General features: G+C 35.7%; 1 protein-coding gene across 6 annotated transcripts in view; it reads right to left on the bottom strand.

The window, feature by feature from the left end:
* The window catches only part of MBNL1 (muscleblind like splicing regulator 1), a 168,628-nt gene that overhangs the window by 96,694 nt on the left and 58,984 nt on the right, over positions 1–12,950 (bottom strand). Inside the window, exon 1 of one of the 6 annotated variants that reach the window (XM_090272958.1) lies at positions 5,591–6,129. The exons of the other annotated variants lie outside the window; for them this stretch is intronic. The gene's annotated coding sequence lies outside the window, so the exon portion shown is untranslated. Of the gene's footprint in view, positions 1–5,590; positions 6,130–12,950 lie in introns of those variants that run through there. 6 annotated transcript variants of the gene reach the window in all.

The raw sequence follows: 12,950 nt of genomic DNA, 5'->3' as shown, positions 1-12,950 counted from the left end.
CTTTCAGGTGCCAGCACACATATTCTGGGTTTGCATATGAGGAGCTGATGGGTCTGGCCTGAATACACCATGCCGAAAAATTAGAATGCCTGATCAGATAACAAAAAACACCTTTATGGCAATTTGAGTGTCAACATAATTGTTGGGGTTAACACTAAGCATAATTCATCTTCTTTGTTCTTTTTAGTATGGCTTATGTTTTTAATATAGACTTTAATTATAAGATGCTTTAATCTTGTTATATGGGGGAATATGTATCAAAAGAGCAGTAAAATTTACAGTGAAAAAAACTCAATATTTACCAATTATCCCCACAAATATTTCAGCTTTGATAATTATTCTGACCTCCCACATCATCCACATAAGCTCTTTATTTTATATTCATATATTAAAAATTATAATTTTGTAATATTACATATTTAAAACCATATTTGTGATAACTTCTTTATATAAAAGTATACACATTGATGGCATATTTAAATATTCATTTTCCTTAGGTCTCTGGCACCAAAATTGAGTTTTTAATGCCAGCATACTATTTATAACTGTATGAAAAAGCAAATGCAAATGGACTCCAATCACTGTTAATTCTTGAAATATGTTCTCTGCTTGAAAGTTTTATAAACAATTTGAAATACTTTATTCGTACATTCATTAATCAGGCTAAATTGACAGATTCAATTATGCCAGGTCCCAAAACCAGTCATTACAAAGGTTCTGGACATTCGGCTCCCTGGTCTGCCCCTGGAATCTGCCTTAACCCTTCCTGTGTCCCTGAGGGATCCCTGGGCATCCCAGGCTTCCCACAAAGCAGCCAATCCCTATGGTGACCATGACATCCTTAAATGAGGTATTCTGTCCCATTTCAGGAACTTATATTCTTTTATTTAATTATCCAACATGCGCTGAATGCCCACTATTCCCCAGACTGTGCAAGGTATTGCAAAAAAAAATAAAACAAACACCCTGACCTCAAGAAGCTGAGAACCTAATAAGGGAGACTAGATGCTTAAGCAGCAAGAAATCGAGAAGTCCCTGATATGACTAGCATTCAAGTCTAACCTCTGAGACTCCACTCAGTCCAGGCTAACTCTCCAGGATGTGAGCCCCAGCACTGGTTTGAATTCTGCTTCAAAAGAGAAAGAGCACAAGAATGACAATCCTACCATTTGCTTAATCACCATGCGGTGACAGAGGTGCCGATCACTGACATCAGCCCAGATTGAGAGAAGGTGACCCACCTTCTGGATAGTGCAACCACCCCATATTTAGGTCAATTCTGATCTTTGATGACTTTTCTTTTCCCCTCTTTCCCCATGGCTTTGACAGGGAAGGCATATAGCTTCCCGGAGAATGGAAGATCATGAAATCACCAAGATCCTATCCATCTCTAAAACTCTAGGGGTTTCTGATTTTCATGAACCATGCATTTCATTCTGAGAACATACTGCATTTTTAAAGATATATATACATCTTTGTTAACATTAATAAGTCATTTATTGGAAGAGCTCTTTAATGTATATCATTTCCTACCTGCAATAACCCAAAAGAATTGGTACTATTATTAGCTTCATACATAGATAAAGAATCCTAGAGGGGTTATGTAACTTGCTTAATATCACACAGTTTGTACAGGGCTGAAATTCTAATCATTAGAAGACTTACTTTAGAGATTTCCCTAAACCACTAATCTATACTATTTTTCTTGTCAGCACACATGACATTGTGACTTAGCCAACATAAAAGGTATGGTTAGAGATGAACTTATATTCTTTTATTTATGACTAATTTTGCTTTAGTGGTTCTTGTTGCTTCTGTTGCTTGTGGAAAGTGTGTAAATATATATGTGTTCTTGTTTCATTTAAGTTTTCCAATCACACAGACTTAGGTCTGAATTTTGACTTGATCACTCTAGTTGTGTGACCTTGGGAAAATTACATAATATCATTAACAATTTATTGGCTATTTTCTATATGGTAGCCATTGTGCTAAGTGCTTGGCGTACCCCGTTTCATTACGTTAAATTAAATATTCATAAAAACCCTGCCAAGACATTATATTATTGATATTTTAGAGCAGATGGGATTATTCTGAGAAAGGATAATAAGTAATAATCTTTATAAGGTCAAATAGCCAGAGAGTGGACAGCAGAAGCCCATACTGAGTCAGAAGAGGTTTAGGCAGATGCATCTGGTTGGCACTCTGCCATGAAAAGGTTGAGGACGGAATTTGGGAACGAGTACTCACTGCCAGAGCTTACAACTGATAAGGGTCTCTGAAGATTAACACTGGAACCATACATCCTGGGTTCAAATCCTTGTGTCTAGCTATGATGTCTTGGGCAGGTTATTTAACTTCTCTCAGTCTCAGTTTCTTTATCTGGTAAACGTAAAATAATAACACTACATACTTCAAGGTGTTTTTGTGAAGAATAAATGAGATAATTATTATTATGGGACTGGAGGTGGTAGGTAATCAATAAATTACTATTAACTACAGAGATAACTTTAATTTAGAATAATTATGATTCAGCCAACTTGTGTTTCCATATAACAAAATAAATAATAGACAGGGATATTTTAGTTTGTAAGTGTAAAACTCCTCTAACATATCAAAAATATCAATATCTGGGCTCATCCCAAGATCTGTCCTCTCTTTCAGTTGCTCAGACCATGTGCAGATCTGTTCTCTTCTTTTTTTCCTGCAAGAATGTGTCTAAAAAGGCTGGTGACTCTGGTTTATTTATTAGAACAAAGGAAATATACCATAAAAGGCTTACATTTCACATTTCTCAATATCTATTGTAAATATTTTACACATAGCCCACTGGCCAGGACAGCTCACATCCCCTCCAAGAAGCAACAAAGAATAGATAGGAATTCAGAGGCACAAGTCTTATGTGTTGAGTGATGGCAGAAACACTCAGAGATAATAATGATTAGGGTTAAGACCTTATTTTGAGAACGAGCATAAGACTTTTAAGACTTTCCATGAATAAGTGCCTCATATTTTTTTTTTTTGGAAATCAGTGTTATATATTCCTATACCAAAATACTTCAATTATTTTTCAAATTAAGCTCCCTAAAAAGAGAATTCATAGTTTACATTCTTAATTTTGCACACAGATTTTTTCTTAGGTCCGTTTTGGGTCTTGAGTCCATCTTGAATATTGTGCAAGGGGTCTGGATTACAATTACATCTCTCAAGGAATCACACAGAAGAAGCCTGAGCAGGGTCCTATTTAATGATGGTAGGTATCCAGCAAAGTCAGGAAATTTTTGAGTTTGAAGTAATATTTCTAAGCCAGGACCAGGAAGCATTTAATTAAAATATATCAAATAATTTTGCGAAAATATAATGTACATTCATTCCACTTTTAGGATATCACATATAAACAGCTATATTTAAAGGTGCATACTAAGGAATTTCTCAAGTTTGGAAGCAGTGGAAGTAAAAAATTTTAGCTTAAACAGAAAATGAACTGCCTTTATTTGCACAAACAGAAAACAAACTGCCTAGATTTGCACACTGTTCTAATTTTTCAATTCTAACAATGTAATATTTCAGATAATTGCCCAATTTACAGGATAATGAACTGAAATAAATGGATTGCCAGAAGTTCTATACTCCCTTCAAACAGAAATATTTTAATGGTTCTTCAACAGTACTTTTCAAAATCCAGCTGTAAGAAAATCCACACTAAGCAAGGCAGGAATAAAAAAGAAATTCTAAAGGCCTTAACCTTTGCATAATAAGCTCATGTTTATCATCCATGCTTAGACGTATTTAATACTGAAGAAAATCTCTTCGATTCCTAGAATCCATTCATTACTTTGCAGACATCGGTAAGGTGGCCCCTCAAATGTGTTGCTGCTTCCGTAAACAGTAGTATTGCTTAACAGAAGCATGGGCACTGGATTAGAAGTCAATGACTTGGACTCTGGCCTTGGCCCTGGGCTTCAGATGTTGCAAATTATTGGTTCTCTATTTGTTAAGACCTTTACGGCACCACTATTTTTTGAAATCATGTACTTTTTCTGCATGCCCCCCAAAATAATCACTAAACTCTATTACTGTATTGTGTCTTGCTTTTGTGAAGTTACTTTATTGACAAAATGTTAAATACAATACATACTACTAATTCACTATGTTCCATTAAAAATATTTGAAGTTATTTTAAAGTTTTAAAGCAACCTAATAAATATCCATAAGTTCAGTCTATCATTTTACCATAATGTTTAATTAAATCATTTAAAATTATGTATGTGTGTATACATATATATTCTGTTTAATCTCTTGTCATAGGGAAATATAAGAATTCCAGATAAATTTTAAGAGAGAAAGAGAAAATGCAGTCAATAGGCCCACTTGAGAAAAAGGCAAACTCCCACCTTAAGACTGTGCCATACACTTTCAAAAACTGCAAACTCATTATCAATATTAAGAATCAAAGCATTAAAATTTCCCTTATTTTTTTTTACATTTGAAATCTACCACCCAACTTACTACACTAGGAAGACTTAAAAACATTCCATTTATTTATACTTTGAACTCTAGAAGAAATAACACTTAGGTATTTTCAAGTGTAAATAAAATATTCTGTTGAACACCTTTTAGTTTTAAAAAGCATCATCCAAAATGAGCACTACCAAAGATAAATCTTGTTTTTCACTTTGTAAAATTATCAGTAAACATTCTTCTTTTTCATCGTTAAGACCTCCATTACACTGTTAGTAATTGAAGTGAAAGGGTTTCAGTGTGACAGTAGCCAATAGCCTTGATTTCAACTATAGGGAATCGATTATGAGATTAAGTCCATTGAAAACAAGGGGGAAAAAAGAAGACACGATTTGAGAGTAAGGCTGCCAAAGACCTCACATTAGTAGAGGCGTCTTAATACCATTTCATAGATTAATGCCTATGAATGGAGGCAGGGTGAAGAACAAACGGTTATAAATAAGTAAGTGTTGCCACAAAAGCTAAAATGCTAAGAAATAATTTGTGTTGTTCACTCTCAGATGCAGCTGATCTCTGTCCCACCACTCATTACACACACAAATGCCCCACATATATTCTTCATCCAGGTTATTTACACCCATATGGAGTGATTCCCCCCCTCGCCCCCCCCCCCCGCCAAAAAAAACCTAGGAGCAGGGTAACAATCCCTTTAAAAAAAAAAAAAACTGAAAGTAAAGCCCTAAAAAAAAAAAAAAGAGAGAGAGTCTGCTACACTTAGAATGCTAGGCAGTAATTTTGGACAAAGAACAATAATGCACCCTGGCACCACCAATATCTCAGCTGCTCTTCCTACTCCTTTTGAATTAATTATGGGTTTAGGAATTTGGGTTGAAGAATTTGAAGATATAATCGTTTAGCGTTTTTGGCTTTAAACATTAACAAGGAAGTAAACAGAATACAGGCTTTGGCCAAAAAAAAAAAAAAAAATCTTTTCTGTTTTATTTTTTAACTTTTAATTCTCAATAAAATGGTGAAGGAGAAAAAAGGGTTTCATAGATTCCAATGCTAGTCAGTCTCCTTTAAACTCATGGTTTAGCTTCTCAACAGATTCCTAGAGAAATCAGAATCTTACCTTCACATATCTTCTGGAGAGGTTTCGTGCTGCTTTGAAAATTCCTGAGGTCTATGTCAAACGGCCATTCGCTTGCTTCCCAGGGTCTTAGGGGCTTGGAGAGATCCCAACACCTGCTGCTACCACTGAGTGTCGAGGCCAGGAAAGCTCCAGGGTTTTGCCAGCAGGATCGCTGCGCCACAGCCAAAGCTTGGGAAGCCTTAACAACTGAAAGCAAGTGTAGAAGGCAACGTGGTACCCAGCACTGGGCTCAATTGTAGCAGCAGGGGAGGAATATTCCGGCCCTCACAAGGGTTTAGAGGCAGCCATGAGGGACCCCAAGGCTCTGTCAATGGGCAGGGCTGGGGAAGTGGGGGCAGGGCCACACAGCAGGGGACCCTGGGGGAAGGGGAACAACTAGCACAGAGCTCAGGTAGCGCTTGAAAAGAATCACCAAAATTCCCCGACAGGACAAAGAAGCAATGGCGAAATGCAACAAAATACATGGAGGTAGGCCATTCTAGCATCCCATCAGACAGCCAAAAACACAGTGGAAGGGGAAATGGAGCTCTAGTTCTAGAAAGAAAAGTAAGGAAAACACATTATAGTATGCCTACTGCATCCGAGTTTACAAATCTACTATGTTTCATAAAATTTCTAAATCCTGCTGTTATAACATTTATGTTAAGATAAGGAAACTTACAAATATAAAATGTCACAGGGTGCAACCTACAAGGGAATAGCGATTAAAAGGCAAAGTCGTTCATTATTAAAGGAGAAAATGAAAAGACAGAGAGAAGGTTAAATTGAAAAAGAATTAAAACTGCTTTTTAAATAAGCACAACATGTTTCATCAAATGCATGACTTTCTATTATGATCAGATGAGGGACACTGAAGGAATTCAACGAGATAAGAGAAGAAGAATATGAAGAAAAGGAAGCAAGTGGACAAAGAGTGTTCAAAGACGAAAAGTGCAGAAGAAGAAGAAAAGGGAAGAAGAGGAGAGGAAAGGAAAAGGTGATTAACTTAGTAGGTTTCAATGTCTCGTCAAGTAAACTGGTCACGAGATTCTCCTGAACCTGGGGCTTCATAATGTATTTTCCACGGAGAGGTTTACAGCTTGTTCACCACTATTCAAAGCTCTCCAACTGCTCAAAAGCCTTTGCAGGCACTCACTGAATATTAGATATTAAACAGCTACAAGAGACAGACCCTAAGACAATTTTGCTTCAATGAGCTGGATAAAATCAAGTCAGAAACTGAATATAAACTCTGACAAAACTTTAATAATCCCTAATATGTACCAAAATAAAAAACAAGCAGACTCAATTAGGAACTGTCAGTTTTTCAAGACCAGAAGCAAATCAATCAATACTACAGACTTGTTTTAGAATTAAATAAGAAGAAACTCTACTACCTCAGGTATTTCCTTATATTTTTAAACCCAAGTTAACAAAATAGTAATACATAATCTATTTTACTTGGTGTCAAATAGCTCATAGACTCTTGTTTTGGAAAAGGTTGATTTCCATCCCTCACACTCTGATATATATAATGTTATTACATGTACAATTTACATGAACAAGTAGTCCTTGCTTGGGCAAACTCACTTACATCCATTAAGGCAGACATTTTTTACCAAAAAACCCTTATACTACAAAATAGTCAACACTGCCTAGGCAGGTAGTATTTTAAATTTGAGAGAATTGAGATTTTATAAGGGAAGGGAAGAGGAATCTGAATTTCCTTTTACAAATACTTCTATTGTAAAAACAGTGCCTAAGTTTAGATGTTGATTTAAACTAAAACTTAATTTTTTACAACATAGCTTGTCAATATGATAGGTCTGGATAAGAAAATATTTAGTGACCCCCTATGTTAAAAACTGAATGGAAGTGAATTTGGATTTTAAAATGTAATAATCTGACTTTAACTATTAAAAAATCAATTACAGTTTGTTTTTCTGACCTATGTCCTCAATCCCACTCATGAAAATCAGTTTCAACAATCTAATCAATAAAAACTAAAACAAAACACAAGTGTGCAAAAGAGAGGACAAGGAAACGAATAAATATTGCCAGTGTGAAATAGTATAGTCCATTTATAAAGCTCTTCAGATTAGATGGTACACTGGGATTATTAGCAGTGGAAATAGAAAAATTGGTAATGGCTTTTTAAAAATAAATATTATATTGCTACTAAACTATCTTACCTAAGTAACAAGACCAGATTATATAAACCAGGGTTTCCCTGTTGCTAAGCATCACAAGAGGATAAATTTTTGATAAATGTGCTCAATTGTATCCCTACATCTAGTCTGGCAACATAGTAGGTGTCCAATAAATATTTATTGGCTGAATGATGATACCAAATGTTCAAAGGCACGTCTCAAAAAGACTGTGTTTGGGGGACTTGGGGAGAGGTTATAGTCAAATAAATTTCTTAAAAATTAAAATAAAGTTAAACGGGTGAATTCCTACATGACTTCCCAAAGCGTTTAAATTCCTAAACTTAACCTTAAGTCTACCTTTTTTATGAAATACCTATTCAACATAGATTAATTATTCTAAAAAATTTTATCTATACTTCTATGGCAAACTTAATATTTCTTTATCGTCCAATCTAGTAAGGAAATACACAGGTAATCTATTAATTGGAACATATCCACGTCCATTAAAAAACATAAGATGAAAAAAATATATATGTACTTCAAATCACATAGTAAGCTTTGTCAAAAATGGCGTCTGCTTCAGGGAAAGAAATTTTTAGATTGAGAAAACTTTAGAGTGAGAAAAACTGAAACAGCTCATTCAAATTATTCACCTTATCGATAAAGAAACTCGCTCAAGGAAAGTAACTTGTACTGGTACATAAATACATTATTAATGAAGTTTCTTTATTGCTAATGTCTCAGATCCATCCTGTATAACTATCTTACAAGGACCAATTCTTACAAATTTACTTACATAATTATCTTGACTTGAAAAGAATATTCCTGGCAAGAATTAAATTATGCATATTCAATAATTTCTTAATTTAAACTTCTATACTGTTGGGAAAAAAGGAGGTGCTCATTGAGAACTGAAAGGAACAATAATTGCTTTCATATACCAGAAACTCATTTTTTAAAATCACTGTGGGTCCAGTGAAAAACAAGAGTAAAGATCAAATAGAGACAGAAATTCCGTAAGAAATCATGCTCCATATACTGAGGTATATAACAAACTTCAGGATTAGTATCTTCAAGTACTAAGCCAGGAAAAAAATACAAACTTTATTTATGGAACTTATACAAGGTCACAGGTTCAGGTCATTGGTGATAAAACTATGATTCCTCTCCACAACAGCATATTGATGTCCAGATTATCAGAGGCCATTTTCCTACGGATGCCGTCTCGGTCCTTGAGAGAGTAAGCCTACCCCAAAGGTATCGTAAACTGGCTCCCCATTTGCCTTGTTCACTCACCAGCATCCATTAGCCAACTCCATGCTTTATCTTCAATAGATAAGATACGGCTTCTTCTTGCCATGGTGCCGTGAAAAGGATCCAGAAGGTTCCCTTATACAACATTTCCAGAAACTGCTGCAGCACCAAGAGTAAAGGATATGCCAGGTCAGCCACATCTCTTTTCCAGCAATATTAGCAGCAGCAGCGGCAGCAGAAGCTGGAGCAGACCACTTAGACCCAGCTCCTTGCAGGATGCTAGCCAAGCATTCGGTTTACTCTACACCTAGAGTTTACCCGTATGTTTGCACCTTTCCAACAGGCTGTCAAAACAGGTGTTTTCCTGTGATCATGCTTAAAATCTACTCCCAAACAAGGTGATAAATATACAGTAACTGTGAAATTCTAAGGTTTTAATTCTATGGAAAACATGTTCTTAAAGATGTAATTTATTATTAGAAAGCCTTTAAATTTTCATCTACCCTTCCCAGTCCTAATAAGCAAGTGGATTGCCCTAAAATTTCCTGTTAATGAAAGAAAGGATGTTACCATATAAAATAAATGGCATCATGAAATTTTGGTCAATTCTTTCCTAATATTCTATCTGCCTTCCTGGAATAGTCACTTTTCTGTTTTTGTTTTTGTTTTGTTTTGTTTTGCAAATGCTAATGTTTTCATAATCTTTACAACACTGCCAACAGATGGGGAAATACCAGGTCTTACGATCCTTACGTTACAGAAAGAACAATGACTTCTTTGCTTCTACCTTTTACATATTCCCATTTTGATGCTATTGATGAGTCTGTCTTCTTCCCAGTGATGTTCAACTTAATCAGTGGCTAGAATATGGCTGCACAATAGAGTTAAGCTGGCAACATCAACAAAGCACTTACTTTACTTAACTAATTTATTCAGAGCTAAAATCCTACAGATATAAAAAGTATCTAGGTATTTTTAAAATTTTAAATAGCGCTACAAAAAGTAAAAAATAGAAAAGATTATTTTCCTAATAAGTATTTACTTATTAGAGAATGATTATGAACTCCAAGATATGTGTTCTCTGCACAGTAGAGAATAACAATTCTAATTAGCAACACTGAAACCCTACATACACAGATTCTGAGGATAATATGCTTCTCGTGTATTAATGTTCACTTCATTAGCAAAGCAATAAGAAACTTCACACGTTCACTTCATCATCCAAGTAATAAGAACAATAGCTAATGCACTGAATGGTCATAAAGGGCCCGGGACTGCTCTCAGTGTTTTACACGTGTTATCCCATTTAATCTTCACAGCAATTACAGACCAGATATTATCACAACCCCGTTTTTCAAAGAAGGAAACTGAGGCTCAGTCACGTTACACCACATGTTTAAGGTCACAGAGCCTGCCGTGATCTGAAGCCAGGATGCACAGTTCCAGAACGGAAGCTCTTAAGCATTTCGCTAAAACGACATTAGTTTTGGTTTTTATTTATTTGTATATTGTAAGTTTGCCTTTAATAAATAGATATTAGAAATTATTTACATAAAATTAAGATTTCATAATAGCTAATGTATATGGTATTCGATGTGTGCCCTGAAATGCCATCAGCCCTTTATATGTGTTAATTTATTTTAGATTCACAACCCAAAGAGGTAGACAGGCTCCCAGTTAGATGCATATCTGAAGTATCCAAGGCATAGTGTTTGGCAAGCTGCCAAAGGACAAAAACTATTAAGAAACAACTACTAAGAAGCAAATGTAAGTCTTAGATCCAGGGAATGCAGCTCCTGAGTTATGGTTTTAAGCCTATGCCAACCCTATGCTTTCTCTAGAAAGCTGATGGTGTGTTCAACACTTAAGAAAAGAAATAAGGAATGTCAGGTCTGGTGAGAACCCTAGCAGGACGAGGGTCCCCTATCCTTGTCTCTTTTTTAAAACTTAATACAGTATGTATGACATACATATTAAACTTATATAATACACAAGTCTATATCCATGTCTCTTAATGATGCTTACTAGTTTAAGGAATTAACAAATGCTTTATGTGACTCTCATATTTTAAAAAAGTGAAGGACAAATTCAGTTTTCACCTCCTTTTTCAAGAGTATCATTACTTCAGAGGCAGTAACAGTAACCTGATTATCATCGCATTCAGTCTTTCTGTTTTGAGGGATTACCATTGCTGGCCGTCATTTGTATATTTTACTCCCACCAAATAAATTTAATTAAGTGCAGGGCCAAGACAATAATTGTGAGCTTAGAAGAAGCTTTAGAAATCCAGCGATCAAAAGAGCAAGAGAAAGGAAGGAAGGAAACAAGGAAGGAAGGAAGGAAGGAAGGAAGGAAGGAAGGGAGGAAGGGGGGAAGGGAGGAAGGGAGGGAGGAAGGAAGAGAAGGATGGATGGAGGAACCCAGTGATGATCCCTTGAGAAAGGGGATGAACCAACCCTGGGCCCAGAGATTTACGTGAATATTCAACAGCTGAAATGATCTTCCTTGAATTCGCTCTTGAGGACACAAAGCCATCTGGGTCATCTCAGACACCCCAGATCAAGAACCTCGGGTCCCAAATGTAAGGTTGAAAAACCAGTGAAGAATACTGAAACCAATCCCTCTCTTTAATTTGGCAGCAAGCCTGCCTCTCTGGACTAGCTTTGGTTAGCGTCGGCTGTTTTGGCTTTAACCAAATATATCTAAATCAGCACAAGAAACCAGGAAAACTTCAGAAAGACAATACAGTGATGGTGAAGGCATTTACCCTCTGTTAGAATTTAGACACAAGCTGTAAGAAACTGCAGCCATTTGGTAACATTTCGCAAGAAGAAATTTAGGTATCCATGTGGCAAAGCTTAAAGTGATGCATTTGAGTCTATTTACTCTCAATTATTTTTACACACAAAAACTTCCACAGAAGAAAGGTGTCAATTCTTTACCTCTTTCTACATAACTACCTTGGTTGTGAAATTCTTGAGCAGTGGTATTATACATTGTACCCAGATAAGCCTGATTTTCTCTTTGGCTGAAAAGATTTATCTGCCTTCAATGTTAACACTGAGTTAACGCAAAAGTTATTAAAAAATTCTAAATACATTTGTCATCTTTTGGGTGAGCAAACCAAAGTGACCCCCATAGGCTTTTACATAAAACAGATCATAACACATGATTTTTATGTGTTACATTAAATATGAAGTGATATACAAAATATGAAGTGATACACTGGGAAGATCATGACTTAGTTATACAACCATACAAATATATATATTTGAACTTACTGACTGGTAAACTTATCTAGTGCAGTTATAATTCTTATTTCTTGTTGAAGTTAATGACAGTGCAATTAAAAACAGGGAAATCTAAGTGTGTGATCACATATTACTTTTAGAAAGATCAATCAACAGGTATTATATGAATAAGCTAACTTACTTCAACTCTGTGTCTACTCCCTTTTAGTTAATTCCTTTAACTTGGCTTTATCTAGAAAGAAATATATTAATAAATATCAACTCTAGCCAGTACTTAGGTCAAAACAGGTGAAGCTGCAGTGAGCTTCCCAGCTTCTCCTAGAAACCAAACAATGCACCAACTATAACTGATCCTTAACTAATACTAAGTCAGCCAAATATAAACTGGTGACCTAAAAGTGAAAGGCTCTAAGTATGCACTACAATTTCCTGAGTCATTTTGTCCTCACAACTTTATGCTTTAAATAAATCTAAATACTGGCTTTAAAAAATCTACAAGCAACTCAATATGACTTAGTGTTTCCCAACCAGGAAAAGGAAGAACTTTCAATGTTTGAGATAACGTTTGTTTTCAGGAGTTTGGAAAACACATTTCCTATGCAGCTGTTCCTGGGGGACAGCATGTGTGTGCAGGGGAGGAGTGAAAAAGTGTCTGCGTTTTTGTGGGTAAGGGTGAAAGGCAGAAAGAGAGAGGAGGGAGGGAGG

This window comes from Furipterus horrens, unplaced genomic scaffold (genome assembly GCF_987537825.1).
Source record: "Furipterus horrens unplaced genomic scaffold, mFurHor1.1.pri manual_scaffold_1, whole genome shotgun sequence".
Classification (NCBI taxonomy): domain Eukaryota; kingdom Metazoa; phylum Chordata; class Mammalia; order Chiroptera; family Furipteridae; genus Furipterus; species Furipterus horrens.
The sequence above is the reverse complement of the archived record's forward strand: the minus strand, read 5'-3'. Positions and strand labels throughout refer to the sequence as shown.